The sequence below is a fragment of the Brassica oleracea genome, chromosome C5 (assembly GCF_000695525.1).
Source record: "Brassica oleracea var. oleracea cultivar TO1000 chromosome C5, BOL, whole genome shotgun sequence".
Taxonomy (NCBI): Eukaryota; Viridiplantae; Streptophyta; class Magnoliopsida; order Brassicales; family Brassicaceae; genus Brassica; species Brassica oleracea.
In genome coordinates, this window is record NC_027752.1 from 16,414,807 (window position 1) to 16,420,738 (window position 5,932).

Sequence of the window (5,932 nt, forward strand, 5' to 3'; positions counted from 1 at the left end):
GCCACGACTAATATATATATAATCATTAAACTGAATTTATATCATACTCAATTGTACACCATTGAAAATTAGTTTGATGCTTTTAATTTATAAATAAGTAATCAAATTTGTAACCATGAAGACCCAGCAAAGTTTAAAATTATATGATTAAAATAAAGTATCAAAAATCAACTTCCAAATCTGTTATACTGAAATACAGAACATTTTTTGAAAGAAAAAAAAAATCAATCCCTAGATTTTATCAATATCTATATATTTTTTTTTTTTTTGAAAGAATTTTAAATTTATTCACTTCAAAAAACCTTTTTACAAGCTACTGCTACCTTTTATAGACATGAAAAGAAAAAACTAAGTTTTTTTCTAAGGTTTAGAATAGAAAAAGAAAGAAAGAATCAAAATTTATCTCCTCCCAAACCATATTTCCATGGCCTTCTCATGCTTATTCCCTGTTCTTCCTCTAAGCGAAGATATTCTGTTCCGAACCAACTTGTTCAGATAACTAATCAGTAGACTAGAGGGCTTTGGGGGCTCTCCAACTCGACGAGCATTACGCTCAAACCAGATAGCATAAACCGCTGCTTGAAAGCAGTATCTGACCAAGAATGTCAATGTTTTCCCCTGCACCCCAGACACCATTAGTTGAACCAAAAGTGACCATTGTTTCGGACAGTTAGGGCCTGCCAGGTCCTTTATGATTCCTTTCCAGACTTCATCTGAGTAAAGACATTCAAAAAACAAGTGATCTCTATTTTCTGCTGCAGTGTGACAAAGCCAGCAAATAGTGACAGCTTGAGGGTTCCACTTAAGAATCCGGTCACCCGTCGAGAGCCTGTCGTGAGTCGCTAACCACGCAAGGAAAACATACTTAGGAGTAGCTTCAGGGAACCAAACACCTTTGTGTCATAAAACCTTTGGAGACTGAGATCGTATGAGTTTCCATGTTTGGGAAGAGGAGAAACCAGGACGAAAATCTCCATTCTCCCTCTTCCAAAGGTAGATATCTTCTTGTTGGCCAAGTCCTTGATCCCTAAGTTTGATGATCTCCTGCTCAATTTGCACCAGGACAGCAGTTCTGTGTCTTCGACATCTGTAAATCTGGATTGCCCTCTCCACTGTTGCATTAATCGGAATTCTGAGAGAAATGCATCATCTGTCTCCTGTCCACTCAATCAGCTTACCTAACGCAGACCACTGGTCATACCAGAAAGATGTCGACGCTCCATTCTGAATGTCTACTCTTATAAGTTGTGAGGCTAGAGGGCGAAGCTTTAGAAGTTTCTTCCACATCCATGAACCCAAAGAGCTTGAGTCCTTAACACTCCAGAAAGAACCTTTCCTTATGAGATACCTATGAATCCACTGAACCCACAAAGCAGACTGAGTCGAAAGGATGCGCCATATTAATTTTAAACAGGAGACCTTGTTTACCTCTCTCAGAGATCTTAGACCCAAGCCACCCTCATCTTTCGGAGAACAGACATCAGACCAAGATATTTTTGCCTTCTGAGTGGACATAACAGGTCCTGACCAGAGGAAAGCAGAACACACTATTGATGTCTTGGATACACTGATTTGGCAAGCGGAAAGCTGACATCCAAAAGTTTGTCAAGCTATAGATTACCGAGCCAATAAGCTGTAAACGACCAGCAAACGAGAGATGTCGTGCAGTCCAGGATCTTATCTTCGATCTGATCCTCGAGATTAAAGGAGAATAATCATTAACCGTCATTTTTTTGACATTAGAGGGAGACCGAGGTATCTGACCGGGAGAGAACCTGCTTCAAACGGGAACTGCTCAAGAATTGCGACATTGTCCTCATCAGTAACACCAGCCATATACAGGGTTGATTTATCAAGGCTGATGTTCAACCCCGACATTTTTGCAAACTCCCGAAAAACATCCAATATACCCTCAATAGAATTCTTTTTCCCATCTGAGAAGACAAGAACATCATCAGCAAAGCAGAGGTGTGTGAGGCTTAAATCCTGACAGTAAGGATGATAACCGATACGCTTCTGCTTTGCTGCTTTGTCGAGAAGTTTAGACAGCACTTGCATACAAATCACAAATAGATACGGCGAAAGAGAACATCCATGCCTGAGCCCTCTCTTGCTGTTAAAATACCCTGCTAGCTCTCCATTTATCTGAATAGAGAAAGAGGCCAGCTCGATACACTTTTTGATCCACAAGATAAATCTCTCCGGAATGTTAATCGCTGAAAGGACTGAGAGTAGAAAGGGCCACTGAACAGAGTCGAAAGCCTTGGAGATGTCTATTTTGACCGTACACCTAGCTGACACTGTATCCTTGTGATAGTTTTTTACAAGCTCCGAAGCCAATAAAACATTCTCCATAAGGAGCCTATCTTTGACAAACGCCGACTGGTTCGAAGATATGAACTCCGGAAGCAGTCTTTTCAAGCGATTAGCCAAGATTTTGGAGATGACCTTATAGATCACGTTGCAGAACGAAATGGGTCTGTAATCCTTCATAGATATGGCATCATCTTTCTTGGGAATGAGCGCCAATATCGTGGAGTTGATCCCTTTTGGAAGGAAACCTTTATCAAAGAAAGACTGCACTGCATTGACGAAATCCCTACCGGTGATAGCCCAAGTGGCTTTGAAGAATTCACTGGAGTAACCATCCGGACCAGGAGATTTATCCGCTGCCATTGCAAAGATAACCTTTCTGATCTCTTCAGCAGAAACCTCTCGGATTAGCATATTCTTATCTTCTTCAGCGCAAGCAAAGTCCAAGAGAGATTTGAGCTCATCACTACTTACACCACTATAATCAGGAGGGGTGTGATTAAGAAAGTTGCAGAAATAATCCACTGCTTCTTTCTTGATGTCTTCTTGATTATCTGCAATAGACCCATCAGCTCTTTTAATCTCTCTGATTGAGTTGCGGACCTCCCGGACTTTGGCCGCCCTCTGGAAATTCTTGTTGTTTCCATCACCCACTCCCAACCAGAAAATCTTAGCCTTTTGACTTAGCACTCTCTCTTCCAGCTTAGCGAGAAAAACCCATCTCTCCAACGCTTCTGATTCAGCCATCATATTGAGCTGAGTAGGATCGACGAGGGTCTTTGTTTGACACTCACATAGCTTTGAGTAAGCGACTTTTGTCTTTTTTGAGATATCACCCACTTTCTCCTTACTCAGCTGCTTTAGTGCTGGTTTTAGTGCCTTTAACTTCTTTGATAATCTGAATAGAGCAGATGTAGAGTTGAACAAGGGCTCTGTCCCCGACCAGAAATCATTTACCAACGAAAGGAACTCTGGCATGTCCGCAACCGCGTTTATAAACTTGAACGGCTTCCTTGGTTTCAACACCTCAGTTTGAATCAATATCCTACATCTTTGGTGGTCCGAGCACCCTCCTGCCTCGAAAACACAATAAGATTGAGGAAACATCCTTAACCAGGCTTCATTCATCAAAGTACGATCTAGCTTCTTACAGATAACGCCATTATCTCTTTTATTACACCACGTAAACCTCGGCCCCTGATAAGACATGTCCATGAGAGAGGCGTAATTAACCACTTCTTGGAAATCCCTCATACCTAGAGAATCGTAAGTACCGTTGTGATCCGAATGCTCCACACCATTCAAGATCTCGTTAAAATCTCCAAAGATTATCCAAGGCGACTTTTGAATAAGAGGAGAGTCATGGTGATCCTTTATGTCTCTCCAGAGTTCTTTCCTCTCCTCCTCCAGGTTGAAACCGTAGACAAATGAGCAGAAAATCTCCTCTGCCATCCCCTCCAATAGAATCGAACAAGTAATCATATGAGCGCTCTGGAAACATGGAGTGACTCTCACCATCGGACTCCATACTATCCAAATTCTCCCCAAACGATGATGATCGTAGTTAGTGATATAAGACCAGTTCGGAAAAACCGTATCTAGTATCCTTTTAGCTTTATTTTCTTTCACCCGAGTTTCAATCAAACAACCAAACTGAAAGCTGCACTTCCTTACCCAATTTTTAACCACCAAATGTTTTGAAGACTTATTGAATCCCCTTATATTCCAAAAGAATCCAGACATTATTGATGACGACGAGATTTCTTTTTATTCAGCTCGCTGGGACCAACCTCCTGCGCTTTCTGAACAGATGTATCACCCAAAAACTTATGCTTCATTTTTGAATCTCTAGGGAGAGGTTGACGTTGTATAACTCCTTCTTTAACCTTTCCTACAGCCCCCACAGGAGATTTTAGAGAATCATCTGTCTGCAGCTCAAAATCTTTCACAGGTTCTGTTATTTCACCCTCCTCCTCTTCCTCTCCCTCTTCCTCTTCCTCTCCCTCTTCCTCTTCCTCAGAGCTCAACACAGAAAAACGAGAGTTTGTGAGGATAGAATCCTGAGCAGACTCCCCCACTCTGTTAGTTGTGGTAAGAGATCGACATGATTTCCCAGGCGAGACATCCAACCACTCATGTTCCTTTTCTTGAATAGAGTTTTCTTGAGCTACTTCCGCAGCCTCCGACATCTCTATTGCCTTCCCAGTTTCCCGGAGCGACTCTGCACTCACCCCTAACACTTCAGTGGTCTGCTCAGAGCTTACTTCAATCTGCTCCACTACAATCTCTTTTTCCATAATCTTATTTGTTTCATCCAGGTTACCAATCTGCATCACTTCCACCACTTGGAATGCAACTCCACTATTGTGGCATTTTCTTTTACTCCCCCCCCTCCCGGTGGTTTCCACTCTTACACTTTCTTTCTCTACCAGCACTACAGGGAGATCTATTTGCTCTTTTCTAGTAATTGGGCATGTTTTGTGACCCCATTTACCACATTTGAGACACTTCGATGGCAGCCTCGGGTAGGAGTATTCCACCAAAATGTCTTGACCTTGTATGTTGAAGTTCATCTTAGCTGGTAGCTCCTTCGTAAGATCCGCTTTCACAAAAATCTTAGCAACATCCAGATTCAAACATTGAGCTGTTTCTGGATGTAGCCTCACTGGACTGCCCACCGGACTTGCCACAAAACTAAGTTAGAACATACTCAAAGGAACATTTTTCAAATGAACCCACATTGGTATTGCTTGCGCCGGAGCCTTCTCCTTTTCAGCCACCGGCGACCATTTAGTCATAACCACCGAAATGCCCGCAAGATTCCACATTCCTCTCCGAAGAACCCTGTTTCGATCCGCTTGGTTAAGAATCCTGAACTTCATCGAAGTGGGGTTCACCTCAAAAACATCAATCATCTTTTCCTTATCATTTAAAGCCCAAATTTTGTTGACGATGGCATGAACTTTGGCTATATGAGGAGCAGTATCCAGAAACTTCCCCACAAGGAAATCATCCCATAAGGGAGCGAAATCCTTCGTGATCTCATCTGGAACAATAACCGATCCAACACCATCCTTCATCGTCACCTCAACATCGTATTTCTTCAGGATTTTCTGCCCCTGAACAGCTCCAACCCATGAACCTTTGTTTCCTCCTAAACCAACCGAAGAAACCATCTCCACCCCTGGAGAGACCAGAGCCTTTCCCTGGGAAGCCAAAACCCCAACGTCTGTCATCGGAACCCCGTAGACGGCGCCGGTAAAACCTAGCCGTACAAATCGATTCCCAAAACCCTTATCGCATTCTTTTTCCCCCAGAGCAAAACGGTGCGTTTAATAGTTTTCAATGCATCAAATAAGAAGGATTTTTTTTTTTTTTTTAAATAAAGTAGAAGAGAAATGTTCCACATGCTGCCATCTCACTTCTCATATCTCCATATCGTGCCACGTGTCGATCAGAGACAAGAGACAGCTTCTTCTTTACTCTTTTGCTTCGAACACGCGGTTCTTCTCCTTCTTTTTTTCTTTGGGTTTTCTGTTTATTTATTGATCGGCCCGTTTTTTTAGAGTTAGCTTTGTCGTCTTCATCTTAAAGCCATCGCCTTCCATCGTCCCCAGTC

At 42.3% G+C, this 5,932-nt stretch overlaps 1 pseudogene; it reads right to left on the reverse strand.

The window, feature by feature from the left end:
• Window positions 1-399: 399 nt before the first annotated feature.
• Window positions 400-5,549, reverse strand: LOC106344644 (annotated as a pseudogene).
• Between the last annotated feature and the right edge of the window lie 383 nt (window positions 5,550-5,932).